The sequence below is a fragment of the Erinaceus europaeus genome, chromosome 13 (genome assembly GCF_950295315.1).
Source record: "Erinaceus europaeus chromosome 13, mEriEur2.1, whole genome shotgun sequence".
Classification (NCBI taxonomy): Eukaryota; Metazoa; Chordata; class Mammalia; order Eulipotyphla; family Erinaceidae; genus Erinaceus; species Erinaceus europaeus.
The window spans coordinates 1-22,746 of record NC_080174.1 but is presented as its reverse complement, the minus strand read 5'-3'; positions in this window follow the sequence as shown (position 1 = coordinate 22,746).

Here is a 22,746-nt window from a genome sequence, read left to right as displayed (position 1 = left end):
ACTGAGACCCTGAATCTTAGGATAGTGGTCCTTGTGTATTAGAGTTCAAAGCATTATAGCCTGTGTAATCAACCCAACCACTCTATTCTGAAGCAATAATGGCTATAAAAAGTGATGAATTTCATTCTCTGAAGTTTAATCTCCAGCACCACCGTAAACCTGAGATAAACCTTGCTCTGGTGTTTCTGTTTATTTCTCTCTGTATCTCTCTCATTAAAACTAATAAAACATTTTAAAAAGAGTATTTCATTTTATGTTTTCCGTACTCTAATATTCTTTGTGGTATTAATGAATTGTATTTGGCTTTGATGGTACCGGCTAAGTGTTAGGTTATTAATTAGGGATTGATAGATGTTAGTTTCTCAGGGTAAGGATTGTGCATTAAAGCCTAACATAAATTTGTATTATTTATCTTTTTTTTTGGCTCCAGGGTTATTGCTGGGGCTTAGTACCTGCACTGCTCCTGGAGGCTATTTTTCTCCTTTTATTGCCCTAGTTGTTTATCATTGTAGTTATTGTTGTCATTGTTGGACAGGACAGAGGAAAATCAATCAGCTCGGCTCCCTCTTTGTTTCCCCGCCTGGGTCTTTGCTCAGTATGGGAGGCATGAGTTCCAGTGCTTGATCAGGCAGTGGATTGGGATCTTCTTGGCATTAGTAAGATTTTTTTGTTTTACCAGAGCACTATTTAGCTGCAGTTCATGGTAATGCAGGGGATTGTGCTTGGGACTTTGTAGCTTCAGGCAGGAGAGTCTTTTTGCATAACCATTATGCTATCTCCTCTGCCCTCTCTGTGTCTTTATTAAACAGATGCAGGGGGGAGGTGACCCCACAGCAGCTAGAGTGATAGGTGTGGGGGCAGCCTGGGTTGAGCTGCTGACTTCTCCCCTCTCAGAGGGCACCATGCTGCAGGCACCTCAGCTAGCTCAGGGCTGGCGGGGGTGGGGGTTGGGGGGTGGGGGGGGTGGGGACATCTGGGCGTGCCTTGGCTTGGGACTGGGGAGCAGGCTTGCAGGCAGTCAGCAGGACCCCTAGGGGCCAGATCAGGGCTGTAGGCGGGGTTGGGAGGGGCTCGGTGGACACAATCAAGGTGAATCCTCATGGCCTGCCATCAGCCCCTCCTCTGCCACCTGCACCTGGGCCAATGGCGCGGCACGGGGGGCGGGCGGGGGTCCCTCTTCAAGCAATAAATCCCAGGCGGGACTCATTGCCTGCCCTGCGGGCTGCAGCCTGCTCACCTCCCTCCTGCCGCGCCGTCCTGCCCCCGCACCCTCTCCTGCAACCGCCTCTCCTGCCCAGTGGTGGCAGCTCCTCCCCAGGTGTCCCAGCAGAGGCCTCCCCCCCGCGGCTGTCTCCCGACAGTCAGGTAGCGCGGCCTCAGCTAGGCCCCCTCTTGGTTCCCCTGCCTGGGTCTTTGCTCAGTATGGGAGGCATGAGTTCCAGTGCTTGATCAGGCAGTGGAGTGGGATCTTCTTGGCATTAGTAAGATTTTTTTGTTTTACCAGAGCACTGCTTAGCTGCAGTTCATGGTAATGCAGGGGATTGTGCCTGGGACTTTGTAGCTTCAGGCAGGAGAGTCTTTTTGCATAACCATTATGCTATCTCCTCTGCCCTCTCTGTGTCTTTATTAAACAGATGCAGGGGGGAGGTGACCCCACAGCAGCTAGAGTGATAGGTGTGGGGGCAGCCTGGGTTGGGCTGCTGACTTCTCCCCTCTCAGAGGGCACCATGCTGCAGGCACCTCAGCTAGCTCAGGGCTGGCGGGGGTGGGGGTGGGGTGGTGTGGGGACATCTGGGCGTGCCTTGGCTTGGGACTGGGGAGCAGGCTTGCAGGCAGTTGGCAGGACCCCTAGGGGCCAGCTCAGGGCTGTAGGCGGGGTTGGGAGTTGCTCCGCGGCCACATTCAAGGTGAATCCTCACGGCCAGCCATCAGCCCCTCCTCTGTCACCTGCACCTGGGCCAATGGCGCGGCACGGGGGGCGGGCGGGGCTCCCTCTTCAAGCCATTAATCCTAGGCGGGATTCATTGCCTGCCCCGCAGGCTGCAGCCTGCTCACCTCCCTCCTGCCGCGCCGTCCTGCCCCCGCACCCTCTCCTGCGCCGCCTCTCCTGCCCAGTGGTGGCGGCTCCTCCCTAGGTGTCCCGGCAGAGGCCTCCCCCCCCCGCGGCTGTCTCCCGACAGTCAGGTAGCGTGGCCTCAGCTGGGCTCCCTCTTTGTTCCCCCACCGGGGTCTTGGCTCTGGCGCCACCTCCTCCCGTGCCCCTCCAGGGAGTTCTGGGCACTGCGTTCAGCCCATGCCCCTCGGCTTCACTTCCATCACTCTGCCTGCTGCGGAACAGGAACCCCCCTTTTATTTATTTTTATTAATTTTTTTTAGCAGAGCACTGCTCAGCTCTGGCTTATGGTGGTGTGGGCGATTGAACCTGGGACTTGAGAGCCTCAGGCATGAAATTTTCTTTTGCATAACCATTATGCGGCACCCCACCTGTTTTTTTTACTTCTTTTTTGCCTCGTTTCCCTCCGTGTGGCCAAAGAAGGGAGCTGGAAGGCGGTGGTGGAGAGCCCAGACTGGAGTGCGAGGTGAGTGTCCAGGGCGTGGAGCAACAGGGGCGGGAGGGAAGGTGGTGCCATGCGGTTGGTATGTCCTCTGAGCCACCATCCTTCGCGGTGACCGCGGCGTGGTGGCCTGAACTTGGGGCCCATGAATCCTGCGCCCGGCCCTGGGTGGTCACCCGGGTTGATTCGGGCTCCGCTTGGCCGGGACACCCAGGTCGGGGGCTTTAGAAACCTCCCGGAGTGATCGAGCAGGGTGGCTGACGCCTCAGACTTCTGGCAGGTCAGGCCCAGGAGTAGCTCTCTGGCCAAGGCCAAGGTCCCGGGGGAGAGGGGGCCCACCGCACCTCCCCCAGCGGAGGAGCACGTGGTGGCTGATATCCCGCCCGTCCCACTAGGAGTTTGCGGGGCCCCTGAGCTCAGCTCTGCGTGGGGGTGACTGGAAGGGGCGCACCCGGCGGGCACGTGTCCCCTAGACCTCGAGGCTGGTCTGGGAGGCTGTCCCCAGGGCATGGATGCTCAGGTGCGTGGAGCCGGCCATGCTGAATCCCCCTCCCCCATCTTCAGTTCCCCCCACCTGCTGCCCCGCCATGCTTCTGATGAGGGCTGCAATGTACCTCCTGAGGGCCGGGGGAGGCCCTTATACTTGCGGAGGATTAGCTATTTGGGTTTAACTGATAATATCTGTGAGAAATAGGTGTTTCTGGTATTTGCAGTAAAGTTTCAATAAAAAGCATTGTGGGAGAGCACACAGTTCACTGACATGTTAGCATTTCTGAGGTTTTCCCATCAAGCACCCTACACCCCAACTGAAGAGTAGGAGCTTAATAAGTGGTAAAGCACATATATTTTATTACAGTGCTATTTTGACTAATTTAAAGACAGTATATCAAATCGCATTGGGTTTTGTTTAAAGTTTTTTTTTTTTTTTAACCAGAGCACTGCTCAGCTCTGGCTTATGGTGGTGCGGGGGATTGAGCCTGGGACTTTGGAGCCTCAGGCATGAGAGTCTCTTTGCATAACTATTATGCTATCTATCCTCTGCTCTAACATTTCCTAATCTACATAATTAATAGAATAAGTTGTTGCCTTGGCTTGGGACTGGGGAGCAGGCTTGCAGGCAGGCTGCAGGACCCCTAGGGGCCAGCTCAGGGCTGTGGGCGGGGTTGGGAGGGGCGCCATGGCCACATTCAAGGTGAATATTCACGGCCAGCCATCAGCCCCTCCTCCGCCGCCTGCACCTGGGCCAATGGCGCGGCACGGGGGGCGGGCGGGGCTCCCTCTTCAAGCAATTAATCCCACGTGGGACTCATTGCCTGCCCCGCGGGATGCAGCCTGCTCACCTTCCTCCTCGGCACAGTCCTGCCCCCGCACAGCTTCTCCATGCGGTCCTGCACCCTCTCCTGCGCCACCTCCTGCCCAGTGGTGGTGGCTCCTCCCCAGGTGTCCCGGCAGAGGCCTCCCCCCCGTGGCTGTCTCCCGACAGTCTGGTAGCGTGGCCTCAGCTAGGCTCCCTCTTTGTTCCCCCACCGGGGTCTTGGCTCTGGCGCCACCTCCTCCCGTGCCCCTCCAGGGAGTTCTGGGCGCTGCGTTCAGCCCATGCCCCTCGGCTTCACTTCCATCACTCTGCATGCTGCGGAACAGGAACCGCCCTTTTATTTATTTTTATTAATTTTTTTAGCAGAGCACTGCTCAGGTCTGGCTTATGGTGGTGTGGGCGATTGAACCTGGGACTTGAGAGCCTCAGGCATGAAAGTCTCTTTTGCATAACCATTATGCGGTACCCCCACCTTTTTTTTTACTTTTTTGCCTCGTTTCCCTCTGTGTGGCCAAAGAAGGGAGCTGGAAGGCGGTGGTGGAGAGCCCAGACTGGAGTGCGAGGTGAGTGTCCAGGGCGTGGAGCAACAGGGGCTGGAGGGAAGGTGGCGCCAGGCGGTTGGTAGGTCCTCTGAGCAGCCATCCTTCGTGGTGACCGCGGCATGGTGGCCTGAACTTGGGGCCCATGAATCCTGCGCCCGGCCCTGGGTGGTCACCCGGGTTGATTCGGGCTCCGCTTGGCCGGGACACCCAGGTCGGGGGCTTTAGAAACCTCCCGGAGGGATCGAGCAGGGTGGCTGACGCCTCAGACTTCTGGCGGGTCAGGCCCACGAGTTGCTGCTCCCAGGAGTAGCTCTCTGGCCAAGGCCAAGGTCCCTGGGGAGAGGGGGCCCACCGCACCTCCCCCAGCGGAGGAGGAGCACGTGGTTGCTGATATCCCGTCAGTCCCACTAGGAGCTTGCGGGGCCCCTGAGCTCTGCTCTGCGTGGGGGGTGACTGGAAGGGGCGCACCGGCGGGCACGTGTCCCCTAGACCTTGAGGCTGGTCTGGGAGGCTGTACCCAGGGCATGGGCGCTCAGGAGCGTGGAGCCAGCCATGCTGAATCCCCCTCCCCCATCTTCAGTTCCCCCACCTGCTGCCCCGCCATGCTTCTGATGAGGGCTGCAATGTGCCTGCTGAGGGCCACGGTAGGCGCTTAGATCTGCCAGGGATTAGCTATTTGGGTTTTACTGATAATATCTGTGAGAAACAGGTGTTTCTGGTATTTGCAATAAAGTTTCAATAAAAAGCATTGTGGGAGAGCACAGGTGGTGCCACAGTTCACTGACAACATGTTAGCATTTCTGAGGATTTCTGATCAAGAACCCTTGTCCCCAACTGCAGAGTAGGAGCATGGTAAGTGGTGAAGTACTCTATCTTGCCTTTCCATGTTTTTTTGTAATCTATATCCCATAAAGGAATGAATAAATAAAAATTATAAAGCAGGGAGTCGGGCTGTAGCGGAGCGGGTTAGGTGCAGGTGGCGCAAAGCACAAGGACCAGCATAAGGATCCCAGTTCGAACCCTGGCTCCCCACCTGCAGGGGAGTCGCTTCACAGGAGGTGGAGCAGGTGCAGGTGTCTGTCTTTCTCTCCTCCTCTCTGTCTTCCCCTCCTCTCTCCATCTCTCTCTGTCCTATCCAACAACAACAATAATAACTACAACAATAAAACAAGGGCAATAAAAGGGAATACATAAATAAAATAAATATTTTAAAAAATGATAAAGCAATACTAGATAAATTAATTATTCTAAACTTGATGTTGATTTCAGGAATAGATATTAAGACTGCTTTCAAAAACATCTATCTTTACAATGCTATTTTCATTCTAATTTAAAGACTGAGTATATCAAATCACATTGGGCTTTGTTTAAAGTTTCTTAATCTACATAATTAATAGAATTAATTATTTTAAATCATTGTACTGTAGGATTTTGATAAGACTCTTATTCTGGTGTAATGACAGTGGCTTGTGAAGAATATATCCTACATATCTGTTTGAGTATGTTGATATCTTTATTTTTCAGATTATTTCAGATTATTTTCAGATAGACACCTGCAGATCTGCTTCACAGCCTGTGAGGTGACTCCCCTACAGGTGGGTAGCAGGTGGGATCCTAATACAGGTCCTTGTGCTCTGCGCCACATGCACTTAACCCACTGTGCTATTGCCCGACTCCCCTCATTCTGTTTTATTACAACAAGGAGGCAGCAAAGCACATAACTGTAGAGATTTTGTGCAGTGAGAGCTCAGGATTTGTCCCCGGTGCATGTCAAGGTTTGAATTACACATAGACTCCCCTAGACATCTGTTCTTTCCTCTTAGGTATGGGGATTCCGAATTTGGCTTTCCAAATGGATGGGGCTTCACCATGGGGAGTTTGTGAATTCTCTTGCTCAGCTGCATTCTGCTGAGTGTCCACAAGAGGGAAGCACAAGAGAGGGACTAAGACTTCAGGCTTCTTCAGTAGTCATTCTATTGCATTTCTCTCCCAGTTCTTGCCATATACTTTTAATTGTTAATTGTTTTAATACTTTTTTAACATTAGAGATTGGGTTCACTCTGTTTAAAATATTTAACTTTTCATATATAAAGACAGTGAGTGAAGGAGGAAATAAGAGAGTGGAAAGAGACTGAAACATATGCAGCCCTCTTCATTACTGGTTAAACTTTACCCCTGCAGGTGAAGACCAGGATGTTCAACCTTGGTCTTTTTGTTCATTGTATTGTGTGCATTTAACCAGGTGTGCTACCACCTGGTCCTCAGATTGTTTTTGAATCCCAGGGAGATTCTTTTAAATCAGATTCTATAACTAGTATTCTTCCTTAATCCCCTTTTATCTCTCACATAAGTGGATAAGTGTACACATTGAAGTGTGCAAGGTTTTCGGTTCCCCACCTTCAGGGAGAAAGCTTCACAAATGTTAGACTAGGGCTGCAAGTGTATATCTTTCTCTCCATGCTTTCAAATTTTTCAGTCTCTAACCACTTATAAAGGGAAATAAAAATAGAACAGCACACCCAAGCACACACTCACATGCCAATGAAGAGAAGGGAAGAGAGAGAGGGAGAGAGATAGACTACAGCACAGAAACCTGCCTAAGTGTGTTACTGAGTTTGACATGTCTTGCATTGCTATCAGCTACTGTGATGTTTTATGTTTGTGTGCTTTTCTTTACAGACTTGGCATGCAGTCCTGGCTCACGGGATTCAATATTTATGAATTCTCATCTGTCACAACATGGAACTACTGGACAAGGTAAGAACTTTGAAAGTTGGGCGAGGGTGTGAGAACACTCTGAAAACACCAAGGGAATGTTGGGGAAACCTTTCAGAGCCTGGATGATTGCTAAGCAAAAGGTCCCAGTAGCAATACATCATAGCATTAGGTAGTGAGGTGCTAAGTATATTTTTTCACTAATCAGGTGTATAAATATTGTAAACAGTAATTACAAAATGTACCATTTACTTTAGGGTTCCAGTTGCACTACCTTTCTTATATACTTATAAATTTTTGTTCTGTACTTGGCCTCTAGTGTATGACATTTTACAGGTTTGCAGTTTAAATTTCTTTTTCATTTTTATTTGTTTTTATTTATTTATCTATTTTAAAAATATTTATTCCATTTAGTTATTTTTATTGTTGTAGTCATCATTGCTGCATAGGACAGACAGAAATGGAGAGAGGAGGAGAAGACAGAGGGGGAGAGACAGACGCCTACAGACCTGTTTCACTGCTTGTGAGGCAACTCCCCTGTAGGTGGGGAGCCGAGGTCTTGAACTGGGATCCTTACACCAGTCCTTGTACTTTGTGCCACCTGCAGTTAACCTGCTGTGCTAACGCCCCACTCCCTTTCATTTTTATTTAAAAAAACTGTTTTATGTATTATATGAGAGTAAGAAGTTGATAGGGGAGTGTGGATAGAAATAAGGACACATACCTAGAGCCCTTCTTCCACATGCATGAAGCTCCTCCCCTGCTAGTGGGGACCATGGTATTTTACTGGGTTCTTGATCACTGTAATGTGTGTACATAACCAGGTCTTGCACCAAATACCCCCATACCTTTCTTATTTATAATGTCTGCTATTTAAAATGTTCTCTTTATTTATCATTTTATACTGAGATATTAAGAAGAATAGGGAGGTTGAGATAGGGAGATTCAGAGATACCTGCAGTGCTACTTCATTAAATTCTACTGATATGTCCTACAAAACTGTTTTACACAAAAATAATTCATGTATCAAAAGGTGTGTGTCTTTCAAATTGAGTATAGTTGTTGTCTTTATGAGGTTGAAAGTTCAATCCTTCACTAGTCATTCGGGGTCATACTCTGGATTTTCTTGCTGCTTACCTCTCTGAAAAAAACAGAATATCATTGTAGTTCTCTATATCAGTTTCAGAACCTCATGCATACCTGTTCTATTGTCTTCCACTTATCATCACCTGCACTACACCACATCAATAAATATTTTTAAAAAAATGTCTCTGGCCTTTTTTTTTGATTTCGAGGTTATTGATAAGAATTTAATTGTGAAAGTGTTTTGTCATTCTGGACTATGTTTCACTGTGTCTTTGCTAATGTGTTTACATGAAATAATTATGCATGCCTGGTTTTCCTTTCAAACAAGTTTCTTATATTAGATGATGTTAACTGTGGTTGATCAACATAACTGCTTTTTATATAGTCTGTTTTATGTAATTTGCCATTGCTGTGGGTTGATCATGCTTAGGGGGAAATGACATTTGCAGGAGTGTTGGTATAAATGTTATGACTTCTTTTTTAAATTTTTACTTATAAAGGGGAAATATTGGCCAGAACATAGGATGAGAGGGATTTAATTCAACACAATTCCCAACATCAGAACTCAGTATTCCATCCCCACCCTTGCTAGCTTTTCTATTTTATCCCACTTAGAATATGGATCCAGGATCATTATAGGCTGTGTAATGTGCATTTTTTCCTCTAGAATTGCTGGCTCTTGGTGACTGCATCTTGAATCTACTGCTCCTGGAGGCTATTCCCCCTATTTTTGTTGCCCTTTTTTAGAAATCATTTTTGTGGTTATTATTGTTATTCATGTGGTTGTCATGGATAGGAAAGAGAAATGAAAACTGGGTGAGAGAATGTAGCAACACCTTGCAGGTGCGGAGCAGGGGGCTCAAAACTGGATCCTTAGGCCGGACTCTGCACTTTAGGCTGTATGTACTAAACCCTTTGCACTACAGCCCAACACCCAAGAAGTTACATTTTCTACTTTGTACCCTGTGCATCATTCTATGTTACCTTGCCAAAGCTTGATGACTATTTCCATTTTTGCAGTTGTGATTGGTGTGTTTAGGCTTTTTCTTGTATCTTGCTAGATGATAAGGCTGTAAGATTCCATATTTTAAGATTATTCTTTCATAGTTTTGAAATATTTAACTCATAAGGCCATGAAGTTTATTTTCATTGGCTTTGTTGTGAGGGTACTGTGGTTTGCATTGTTAGTTCGACTGCTTTTTTATGTTTCAAATATTTTTCTATTGTTGCAGCTTAACAATGTTTTGTTATAATGACCTGTTCTAATCTGAATTCTCAAACTGTAATAGATTCAAGTAGACTACGGGAGCATTTAGATATTCACCATAGTGACATGGAAACATGACTTACATTTTCTGCCCCATTTTATCCTTTACCCCCAAAATGACAAGATTCCAATCTTATCTCTGTTTACATAAATTACATCACTATTAGAGATATCTGTAGAGATAATACTACCCTTTAGAAAACATGAGGCAGCAGAAATGGATATAACATTTTGCTGCTCTACCAGTTTTCTCCCTAAGTACTGTAACATATTTTGTTATTTTTTTGTAACAGGTTTATTGATGGAACTTACATTCTGAAGCAATGTCAGTGCTCATAATAGCCATTGTTTATTTTTTTCTTCCTTTTTTGAGAGTGTTTGAGAGGCAAAGAATGGAACCAACTAGCACTCCTCAAGAACTCACAAAGCAACTCCCATTATTTGGGACTGTGCCTCAAAGTTCATTACTTACACATGTAGCCTGCATTTTTGCAAGTGAGCTACCACCCAAACTTACTACTTTTTGGTAATGTGTGCTTTGCATTATTTGGTAATGTGTGCTGAGCATTCATGCCCTTGAGGGCATGAATCCCTTAACACAGAGACATAATCACCTGACACACAGACACACACACACACACACACACACACACACACACACACACACACACTGAGCTACAATACACTCATCTAGGGTGGGTATTGTATCTTTTTTTCAACAGTATCTGAATTCCTAAAACCATTGTGAAGGTAGGTGCTGCTCCTTTCAGGCACAGAAAAAAAAACTTCGGACCTCATCAAAAAAAGGTAAGGAGTAGTGAGAATAGTTGAGAGAGTTAAACAGGTTAAGTGTGTATGGTTAGTTTTAGGTTTTAAGTTTGAACTGGGGCTCACAGCCTTCTAGTTATCTTCCACTAACTTTTCTCTCTTTCTGGAAGTGTTAACCAAAATTATTTAGCACAAAGATGGTAGCAGTTATGGGCCCTGTAATTTCCTCTTGTGGCATCAGGCTTTATATTCTATGTCATCTCAACTTTAGAGGTCTACAAGCACACATTCTGTGAGTTAGAAACTTGTTTTTAGAAAGTATATGTGTAGATAAGGGAATATGTCTGAGTTTGAATTTGAAGAGTTTGCATTAGAGGTTAAGTTCAGATGAGTGTTCAAGCCAGTATTCAAATACTAATAACCCTGATGGTGGTTATATGTTTGGCTGTCTCTCATACAAATACTTGTCTCAAATCTCTTTTCCTCTTAATTCCTGATAGAATTTTTTTAAACACCCAAGAGCTTTCATGTTGCACATGTGAGTCCTCTCAGTTTTAGCCCTCCCTGCCACAAAGATATTATCAGACTCAAAGTATTGGCATCAAGGCTATTGCAAACAGATTGTTCACCCCATATATAGTACAAATATAATCTGTGAGTTCAGTGCATATAGCCATTTCCACATGCACCCAACCCAAACATATGGTTGTGTTTGGTTAGAGAAGCTTTATATGAGTGTTAGAGTAGGTCTTCAGTGTCTTTATCACTCCCCTTATCACTCTTGTGCTGTTGTCAGAGCCTCAGCGCTTGATCACTTTCAGCAACCACCTTCACACATTTCATACATATAATTACTGTGTACGTAACCTGTGAAATTAACATGTTTAAATGTACAGAATAGTGGTGTTCTGTTGCTCTCTTGTGGACATTTAGCAGAATGCACCAGAGAACAGAAAAAAATGTTGAGTTTAGGATATTATTTGCAGTTTAGGGTTAGAAATTAGGGTTAGGGTTGTTAGCTTAATGGTTGTTAGGGATGTTAAGGTTAGGGCTAGGGTTTAGGCTGGATGTGTCATAACTGACCCTTTTTTAGTTTTTACAATTTAGTTAGGTGTAAGGATCCTGGTTTGAGCCCTCAGCTCCCCACCTGCAGGGGAGTCACTTCACAGGCGTTGAAGCAGGTCTGCAGGTGTTTATCTTTCTCTCCCCTTCTATGTCTTCCCCATCTCTCTCCATTTCTCTCTGTTCTATCCAACAACGAATTGCGTTTACAAGGGCAATAATAATAACCACAACAAATGGCCTCCAGGAGCGGTGGATTCATGGTGCAGGCACTGAGCCCAGCAATAACCCTGGAGGAGGAAAAAAAAAGATAACAGAGCAGAGAGGCCCCTAGAACAGCCCTACTTCCACAGGAAAGGCAGCACTGCCAGTCTCTGACACACTTCCAAGAAGCCTACTGCCATTCATCTGGAAAGGGCTCACTTCCCCAGTGACGGCTCCTGAACTTCAGCCAGCCCTCAACATGGCCAGGGACTGGTGACAATGCACCCTTGCCCTTCCTTTACTCTCATTGCTAAGGACTGTCTGGTTCCACCCAGGTACTGGGAGGGTCTGTGCTCTTCCTGGGTGATTCGCAGCTAATACCAGGACCATCTACGGTGCCCTTCCCTGAAGCTCCTTGTTAGGACTCTGTGAGGATACCCCCAGCACTTCTGCTTGACTTTGATTGGCTGTGTTTTAGAGGACCCCCCCCCAGAGTAGTAACCTGTGCTCTCATTGGCCAGCTTCTCTCTGAGCGCCACCCCAGGACCACTGCCTGTCCTGATTGGCCAGTCCTTAGGGGCAGTCTATGAAGGTGAGTAATCTTGGTTCATGATAGGTCAGAAATCTCAAGGACAGCCTACCCAGCCCTCCCTTCACGCTCCTTTGGCAGTGTCTTTAAGGCTTGCCTCAGAAGCGCCTTTGCTGGACTCTGATTGGTGTGTATCTCCAAACGTGCACCCCTTAGCGCTTGTCTGGTCTCTCATTTCTGGGCTGTTTTCTGAGGCCTGCCTTCTGGACAATGCTGCCACCTTGTGGGCACACAGCAGAATGCAGTAGTGCTCCTATTCTGCAAATTCCAGTGCAATGTTATCAGAAAGAACAGGCATGGGAAGAGCCAAGTTGGGCAGTGACTAGGGAAAGAAAGTCTTGTGAATCCAGTGTGCCATTCATTCATGCAAAAGCACTTGTGCAGAGGGGAATGCACACATCACAGTGAACTTGCCTTATGTACACAACCCAGGATCAAGCCCAGTCCCTAACACACTGAGAGAGGTTTCAGAGCTATCCTGATATGTACATTTGCAAAGAGCATTCCCTTATATATGAATGAGACAAAGGGGAAGACAGACAGCATCTCTCTGGACTGTGTGGACCCCTAGTCCTCTCTCCATGGTGCACCCCTGCCTTGGGCTGGAACCAAAGAGACAGGCCAGCCGTATGCATCTTTCACAACAGGCAGTCAGTCCTATGAGCAGCCATCATGCTTAACCTCCGCCACCCTCCCCAATTCCCCACCCGCAGCCCCACCAAGTTTCTGTGGCCTTGATGTGCCTCCAGAGGGCTGGGGCATTATAACTGCCCTAGGATTAGGGAGACTGCCCTGGCCTAGGTGAAGCCTCATCTGCCTGGCTTCTGCCCAGCTGCTTGAAGTTTGGGATTAAATGCTCCAGCTTCTCCTGGTGCTGGGTGGTGGCCGTGTGTTGTGCCCACGCTCACCCTCCCCAAGGGCAGACTCCTAAGGGTATCACTGTGATCATGGCGGGAAAGGGGATGACCATGGAATAGAGGCCTCAGGCTGGAGCCCCTGGTCTGCTTTTTCCATTAGGCCCCCTTCCAGTATCCTGTCCTATGGTTGTGAGAGTAGGGGAGTGACAGGCCATAGAGCTGTGTCCTCCATTCTGTGAAATTCCAGTATGTAATCTAGAGCCTCCCACATACAAGGTCTTCACTCTACAACACTACAGGGACTCAGGCCTGGTCATCTCAGCTCAGCTTTTGTGCTGTCTCCCACCCCACCTTCAGTATTCCTAAGAGTTTATTTTTAAATTATTTTTTATTTATCTTTATTGGATAGAGACAGAAGTCAAGAGCAAAGGGGTGCTAGAGAGGGAATGATACAGAGTGACACCTGCATTATAATACATGCGTTTAACCAGGTGCACCACCCCCAGCCCCCCAAGATATTTATTTTAAAAATTATATATTATAAAATCATATATTTTTAATATTTATTTCATTTTGTTGCCTTTTATTGTTGAGGTTATTAATTATTGTTGTTGATATTGTCATTGTTGGATAGGACTGAGGAGGGGAACACAAAGAGGTCCAGATAAAGAGACATGTGCAGACCTGCTTCACCAATTGTGAAGTGATTCCCTGCAGGTAGGGACCTGGGGTCTCAAACCTGAATGCTTACAGTGGTCATTGTGCTTCGCACTACCTGCTACTGCCCGACTCTGCCCAAAAAGTTTATTGTAGTAAGTTGGATAAGAAAGGGGTACAGAGTGAGCGACACCACAGCACTGCCTTCTTGGGGTTTTAAGTTGCAGGTTTCACATCCTTTCGTATCACCTTCCCTGATCCTTAAACTCTATGTATTGTTTCATCTTAATTTTACTTTATTCTTTTTAAAACTATGTTATTTATGTGGAAGGGACAGATGAGTTGTGGTGCTTGAGATCTGTAGCACTTTCACTTTTTGTGAAGTTTTCCCTCTGCTTGTGAGTACTGGGCCTTTAACCCTGGTCCTTGTGCATTGTAACATGTGTGCACCACTCTCCCCTACTGTATTTATTTTTTTACTAGAACATTGGTACACTCCAGCTTGTAGTGGCATGGGGTATAGAGCCTGAGACTTTGAAACCTCAGAAACAAGATTTTATTTTTTTCTGCCTCCAGGGTTATTGATTGGACACAGTGCCTGCACCAGGAGTCCACTGCTCATGGAGGCCAATTTTTCCTTTTGTTGCCCTGGTTCTTTTATCATTGTTATTATTATCACTGTTATTGTTGTCATTGTTGTTGGATAGGACAGTTAAATGGACAGAGCAGGAGAAGACAGAGGTGAGAGAAAGACACCTGCAGACCTGTTTCACCACCTGTGATGCAAGTCCTCTGCAGGTGGGAGCCTGGGTCTCTAACCAGGATCCTTATGCTGATCTTTGTGCTTCACGCCACATGCACTTAATCCTTTGTGCTACCGCCCAACCCCCTAGACATGAGATTATTATTACATGAACACTGTGCCGTCTATAATTGTTATGTATTCATATATATATATATTTGTTATTGATTGCTTCATATAGGAGAGAAAGAACCAGACATCATTCTGGTACATATCCTGCCAGGTATTGAACTCAGGACCTCATGCCTTATTTATTATGCCACCTCCCAGACCAATATGATGATATATTATATAGTTTAAAACATTTTTAACTTTTAAAAAAATATTTATTTTATTTATCCCCTTTTGTTGCCCTTGTTGTTTTCTTGTAGTTATTGTTGTTGTCGTCGTTGTTGAATAGGACAGGGAGAAATGGAGAAAGATGGGGGAAGACAGAGAGAGGGAGAGAAAGATAGACACCCGCAGACCTCCTTCACCACCTGTGAAACGACTCCCCTGCAGGTGGGGAGCTGGGGCTCAAACCGGGATCCTTACGCTGGTCCTTGCACTTTGCGCCACCTGTGCTTAACCTGCTGCGCTTAACCCACTGCGCTACAGCCCAACTCCCCATTTGTTACTTTTAAAATCTTTTATTTATTTTACTGGAGAAGCTATCAACAAATACAACAAATGAGGAAGCAACAGATGAGACCAGCAGTGCTGATTTCTAGTTGATGGTGCTGTGAGTTGAACATGTGACTGCTGTTGAACATGTGACTGCTCCTAGTCGAACTGCTCCTAGTTGAACATTGTGACTGCTCCTAGTCACAATTACATTTTATTTTATAGGCCAGAGAAATTGATGGAGGAGGTAGAGATAGTGAGGGAGAGAAAAATGTTCATACACATTTTGAGACATGCTTCACAACACGTGAAACTTCCCCCTGCAGGTGGGGAGCAGGAACTCAAACCTAGATCCATCCACAGGTCCTTGTGCATCATCTTATGTGCACTTAACCAAGTGCACCTGTGCTCCAATGCCTATAGTACCATCCTTATAATAAAACAATTAAATATTTAATTTATTTTAATATGAGAAACAATGAGTAAGTTTCTGTTTGAGATAGACTGGAAGACAAACTGAGACCAGAGTGCTGTTCAGATTTGGATTATGATAATGCTGGAAATTCAACCAGGGACATCAGATCCCCCGATGTGAGTCTCTTGCATTACCATTTGGCTCTACTTAATTCCAATTGCTCTAGCTTATATACTTATAAATATGTTATTGTGATTCCAGTGTGTATGACACTTTAAATTTCTTTTGTAAATATTTCCTTTTATTTTTTAATTTAAAAATTGTTTTATGTATTATATAAGAGAAACAAGTGGAGAGTCAATGATGAAAAAGGAGGCAGAGAAACTCCTGCAGCCCTATTTACCACCAATAATGCTTTCCTGAAGTAGGTGGAGATCATGGTCTTTAACCTAGTCCTTCTTGTGTACTGTAGTACGTGCACTTTACCGGGTAGACCACTAACTGTTCTTTTGCCTGGTTTTTATTTTATTTTATTTATTCCCTTTTTTTGCCCTTGTTTTATTGTTGTAGTTATTATTGTTGTCATTGTTGGGTAGGATAGAGAGAAATGGAGAGGGGAGGGTGAAGACAGAGAGAGGGAGAGAAAGATAGAAACCTGCAGACCTGCTTCACCGCTTGTGAAGTGACCCCCTGCAGGTGGGGAGCCAGGCCTCAAACCAGGATCCTTACGCGGGTCCTTGTGCTTAGCGCCACCTGTGCTTAACCCTCTGCACTACAGCCTGACTCCCCTTTGCCTGGTTTTGAATACAAAGGAGATTCTTTTACTTCAGAGCCTATTATGACTTTTAAATATCCTTCATTATCCCTTTCTATCTCTCAGGTCAGTGGGTACGTTTACACATTGGAGTGCACAAAGTCTCAGAAGTCCCTGATGGCCATATGCCAGGAGAAATCTCCATGAGTGCTTTAGCAGGGCTCCAAATGTCTCTTTGTTTTATCACTGTCTCTTCCCTCTCAATTCATCTGTTTATCCAATAATCGATAAATTATAATATGAGGTTACACCCATGCTCACTTACACTCAAGTGCCAATGAAGAGATTTGAGTGTGAGAGACAGGCAGACAGAAACAGAAATAAGACTCCCCCTGCACAAAATCCTGCCCCAGTGTCTTAGGGACTGGGGTTGAAGCTGGGTTGTGGCATGCAAAAGGCAGTTCTCTCTGCAAAAGTGCTTTTGCATGTTTGTCACATTGCATTTGGATACGGTTCCTTCTCCAAAGCGATCCTCACCTTTGCTCTTCCTCTTCCCAGGCTTTGTGTAATTTTCTGTGAAGACTCAATTGGGAATGGCATGGGTATCTCAGTTGCATTCTGTGTCCACAAGGTGGCAGAAAAGCTCATAGTTTTGTGTAGATTTTGTAGAATGAGAATTCCAGTTCTTTGACCCGTGGATGTCAAGTTTTATATTTCACATAGGTTCCCCATGACCTCTTTTATTTCCTTTCATGTGTAGGGCTCCCCCATTTGGCTTTCCAAGTGGATGGGGTTTCTTTCTCTTTCTGGGAAGACTCCATTGAGAGCTTGTGAATTCCCATGCTCTGCTGCATTATGCTGAGTGCCCACAAGTGCGAGACTGAGGCATAGGGCAAGTGCCCTAGAATCAATGGCCAGGTGTAGTGCCAGCTAGGTTTCTGGGTATGCCCAAATAGCTTGGCCTATCATATTACAGGCACTGTCCAGAGGAGGGGCCTCAGAAAACAGTCCAGCAATAAGAGCCCAGGTAGGAGTTGTGGAGGTTGTGTTTGCAGAAACAGGCCAGTAAGGGTAAAGCAGACAATCATTGGGATGGACCACAGAGTTACTGCCCAATGAGCATGAGTCCATGTCCCTGTGGGCCTACCTCTAGACTGCCGCCCAATCACAGAAGTGCATTGAGTTTCAGGGGCATGGCCCAAGCATCACAGGCAGTGTTGCTAGATTCAGCCTCCGCATGCAGCCAATGAGAGCTGAGTTGCCTGCTCTGGGGAAGAGCCTTTGAAAGTCGTCCTATCAGGGTCCAGCAGAAGGGCCTACTAAGTGGGCCACCTGGATGCTCTCCAATGAGCAGCTAGGGTAATTCTTGAGGCTCAAACCCCAGAGGGAGCTATGACCTTCCTAGGCATGCCTTAAAATTTGGGCTCTTAGTTGGCAGTCCTCAGAGAGTAACCTAGGAATGGTAATCTAGAAATGGGGTTGTTTGGGCTGGTTACTTAGACAAGATTTGAGCAGAAGTGGCATATGGGTGGTCTGTTCAGTGAGCATGTGGGGAGGGTAAGGTGGGCAGTAAATAAGACCACTGGCATATCACTGAACCTGGGCACTGATCCTCTTGGGCGTATCCAAGGGTACTGGCCAATGACATTTATGGCAGGCATTCTGGGCATTTCCTAAGCCTCTGTCTGATCAGATCTTGGACAGTCAACTGTGGGTGGGCCTTCTGAAGGAAGCTCACTAATGGAAGCCCAGAGGTGGCCTTTGTTGAGCATGCTTCCTTTAAGTGCAAATCAGAGTCCAGCCAAGGACACTCAAGGCCAGGTCTTAGAGGTGCTGTACACTCAGGTGGGGAGGGATCCATGCCCCCATCCACAGAATAGGAGCAGTGATCTTCTAGAGATTCTCTATCAGAGCACAGGCAGTGTTGCAAGGGCAGTCCTCAGATAGAAGCCCATGGCTGGCCTGAGAGCAGCCGTTTGGGAGCTCAACTGTGTTCTGTTTGTGCCCACAAGGTGGCAGGAAACACTAGTTCTGTGTAGGAATTTTATGAGATGAACTGTGTCTACTAAACCCTCTTCACTACAGCCCAACACCCCAGAAGATGCATTTTATACTTTTTACTTTGTGCCCTTAGCCAGGTGCACCAGTGCCCCACTCCCTAAAGTTCCAGTCTTATATGGAGAAGTAATTAATTTATACTAAGGAGAGCAAATCAGAGAGAAATATGATATGATAGAGACAAAGACAGACCGGATACTGCTCAGCTCTCTGATAAATCTGGAAATTGAAGTAGTTTCTTTACAGTCTCAGGCACATGTTAGTGATTGGGTTTATAAAGTTTATTCTCTTTAAAATATTTACTTTTATTGTGTCAAGACAGATCTAGAAAGTATAGGGTGAGACAGAGCAGGAGACAGAAACTCCTGCAGCCCTATTTACCACCTATAGTTTTTCCTGAGCTAGGTGGAGACCAGGGTCTTCAACGTAGGTCTTTGTGCAATGTAGTGCGTTCACTCAGATTACCCCAGCAATGAGAGCCCAGTTGCCTGTTCTGGGGAGGAGTGCCTTTGAAAGTTATCCTATCAGAGTCTAGGAGAAGTGCCTTGGAGGTGGTCCACATTGCTGTCCAATGAATAACTGGTTGGACTTGTGAGTGGAGCCCCAGAGGTAGCGAAGACCTTCCTGGGCATGCCTTAAGAATTGGCCTGTTAGAGGACAGTCCTCTGAAAGTGACCTAGTAATGGGAGCTTAGAAATGGGGTTGTTGGGACTTGTCTATATATCCATCCCAATCAGATTTGAGCAGAAGTGCCATATGGGCGGTCTTTAAGAGGTTGTCCATTGACCATGCATGGAGGGCCAGGTTTTCAGTTCTCAAGACCACTGGCAAATCCAGTGTCCAAGGACACTGGCCAGTGAGATTTCTGGCAGGCATTCTAGGCATATGCTGAGCCTCTGACCTAGCAGAGCCTGGGCAGTTAACTGTGGGTAGGTGTTCTGAAGGATGGCCATGAATGGAAGCCCAGAGGTGGCTTTTGTTGAGCATGCTTCCTTTAAGTGCAAATCAGAGTCCAGCCAAGGGCACTCAAGGCCAGGTCTTGGAGATGCTGTCCACTGAGGTGGGGAGGCTCCATACCCCATCCACAGAATAGGAGCAGTCATTTTAGAGATCCTCTATCAGAGCACAGGCAGTGTTGCAAGGGCAGTCCTCACATAGCCCATGGTAGGCCTGAGAGCAGTTGAATGGGAGCTCAACTGTGTTCTGCTGTGTGGCCACAAGGTGGCAGGAAACACTAGTTCTGTGTAGGCATTTTATGAGATGAACTTTAAGCTGTGTCTACTAAACCCTCTTCACTACAGCCCAACACCCAAGAAGATGCATCTTCTACTTTTTACTTTGTGCATCACACTATGTGCCCTTAGCCAGGTGCACCAGTGCCCCACTCCCTAAAGTTCCAGTCTTATATGGAGAAGTTTAAGTAATTAATTTATACTAAGGAGAGCAAATCTGAGAGAGAATTATGATATGATAGAGACAAAGACAGACCGATACTGCTCAGCTCTCTGATAAATCTGGAAATTGAAATAGTTTCTTTACAGTCTCAGGCACATGTTTTTGGGTTTATAAAGTTTATTCTCTTTAAAATATTTACTTTTATTGTGTCAAGACATATCTAGAAAGTATAGGGTGAGACAGCAGTAGACAGAAACTCCTGCAGCCCTATTTACCACCTATAGTTTTTCCTGAGCTAGGTGGAGACCAGGGTCTTCAACCTAGGTCTTTGTGCAATGTAGTGCATTCACTCAGATTACCCCAGCAATGAGAGCCCAGTTGCCTGTTCTGGGGAGGAGTGCCTTTGAAAGTTATCCTATCAGAGTCTAGCAGAAGTGCCTTGGAGGTGGTCCACATTGCTGTCCAATGAATAACTGTGACTTGTGAGTGGAGCCCCAGAGGTAGCGAAGACCTTCCTGGGCATGCCTTAAGAATTAGTCTGTTAGAGGACAGTCCTCTGAAAGTGACCTCGCAATGGGAGCCTAGAAATGGGTTTTTTGGGACTAGTCTATATATCCATCCCAATCAGATTTGAGCAGAAGTGCCATATGGGCGGTCTTTAAGAGGTGATCCATTGACCATGCATGGAGGGCCAGGTTTTCAGTTCTCAAGACCACTGGCAAATCCAGTGTCCAAGGACACTGGCCAGTGAGATTTCTGGCAGGCATTCTAGGCATATGCTGAGCCTCTGACCTAGCAGAGCCTGGGCAGTTAACTGTGGGTAGGTGTTCTGAAGGATGGCCAGTAATGGAAGCCCAGAGTTGGCTTCTGTTGAGCATGCTTCCTTTAAGTGCAAATCAGAGTCCAGCCAAGGGCACTCAAGGCCAGGTCTTGGAGATGCTGTCCACTGAGGTGGGGAGGCTCCATACCCTATCCACAGAATCGGGGCAGTGATCTTTAAAGATCCTATATCAGAGCACAGGCAGTGTTGCAAGGGTAGTCCTCAGAGCAGCCCATGGCCGCCTGGGAGCAGCCGAATGGGAGCTCAATTGTGTTCTGCTATGTGCCCACAAGGTGGCAGCAAACCGTAGTTCTTCATAGGCATTTTATGAAATGAACTTTAGGCTGAGTCTATTAATCCCTCTTCACTACAGCCCAAACCCCAACAAGATGCATTTTCTACTTTTTACCTAGTGCATCATACTATGTGCCTTTAGCCAGGTGTACCAGTTCCCCACTCCCTAAAGTTCCAGTCTTATAAGGAAAAGTTTATGTAATGTTTAATTTATATTAAGTAGAGAAAATTAGATAATTATGATTTGATAGAGACAAAGACAGACCAGATACTGCTCAGCTCTCTGATAATTCTGGAAATTAAACTAGTTTATTTACAGCCACAGGCACATATTAGTGATTGTGTTTATAAGCTTTATTGTCTTTAGGATATTTATTTTTATTGTGTCAAGACAGATCTAGAAAGTATAGGATGAGACAGAGAAGGAGACAAACTCCTGCATTCCTATTTACCACCTATAACTATTCCTGAGCTAGGTGGAGACCAGGGTCTTCAAACTAGGTCTTTTTGTGCACTTTAGTGTGTGCACTTAACTGGGTGTTCCACTAACTGGTCTTTTGCCTGGTTTTGAATACAAAGGAGATTCTTTTAAGTCAGAGCCTTGGTGGTATGCTTTCAATTCTGCTTAGAAGACACTCTGTTTTGATGATCACGTTAGGTTCCTTTGTATTGCTTAACTCTGTGGTCTATTTACATGATCATTGTTTTAATTGTTTTAATCCCTACTGGGTCAAGCTCTTTTTCCACTCAGTCCCCCCTCTCCTAGTCACACTCTGTTTTCCACCATTTAATCCCCCTGGTTTGCACTCTCTTCACTCCACCCCCTCTCCTAGTCACATCCTGTTTTACACCCTACCACTGTCTTCCTGGAGACTATAAATGTATATGAATAAAGCCAACCTTGCATCCCCGCTTAGCCGTGAGTCCCTGGCCATCTCTCTCCCACCCGAGAATCTAGCCCAGAATCTGGCACCTGAACAGGAACTGGCAGAGCCTATTACTACTTCTAAGTATCCTTCCTTATCCCTTTTTATCACTCAGATAAGTGGATATGTGTACACATTGAAGCGCACTAAGTTTCAGGTAGAAGTCCCTGATGGCCACATGCAGGGAGAAATCATGAGTGCTTTAGCAGGGCTGCAGATGTCTCTTTGTCTTATTCCTCACTTTCTCACTCTTCCCTCTCAATTCCTGTGTTTATCCTATAATCAATAAATGAAAACATGCGGTTGCACCCAATGCACAGCACACTTACTCTCACGTGCCAATGAATAGATTTGAGTGTGAGAGGCAGACAGAAACTGAGAGAAGACTCCCCCAGCACAAAAGCCTGCCTGTCTTAGGGACTTGGCTTAAACATGGGTTGTGCCATGCCAAAGCCAGTTCAGTGTGCAAAAGTGCTTTTGCATGTATGTCACATTGCATTCTGGATACTGATCCTTCTCCAAAGCGATCCTCACCTTAGATCTTCCCATTCCCATGCTTTCTGTAATTTTCTTTGAAGACTGAATTGAGAGTGGCATGGGAAGCTTAGCTGCATTCTGCTATGTGTCCGCAAGGTGGCAGCAAAGCACATCGTTTTGTATATAGATTTTGTAGAATGAGCAGAGCTCAGACTTTTGCCCCATGGATGTTAAGGTTCGTACTGCATATAGGCTGCCCATGACATCTGTTATTTCCTCTTGTGTGTAGTGCTCCCCCATTTGGCTTTCCAAGTGGATGGTGCTTCTCTCTTTTTCTGGGAAGACTCCATTGAGAGCTTGTGAATTCCCATGCTCAGCTGCATTCTGTTGATTGTCCAAAAGAGAGCAAAATAAGCGTGATACTCAGGCATAGGCCAAGTGCCCTAGAATCAATGGTGAATGGGAGTGCCAGCTGGGTTTCTGGGCATGCCCAAAGATCCAGGCCTATCAGAGCACAGGCACTGTCCAGAGGAGGTGCCTCAGAAAACAGTGCATCAATGAGAGACCAGATAGGATCTGTGGGGG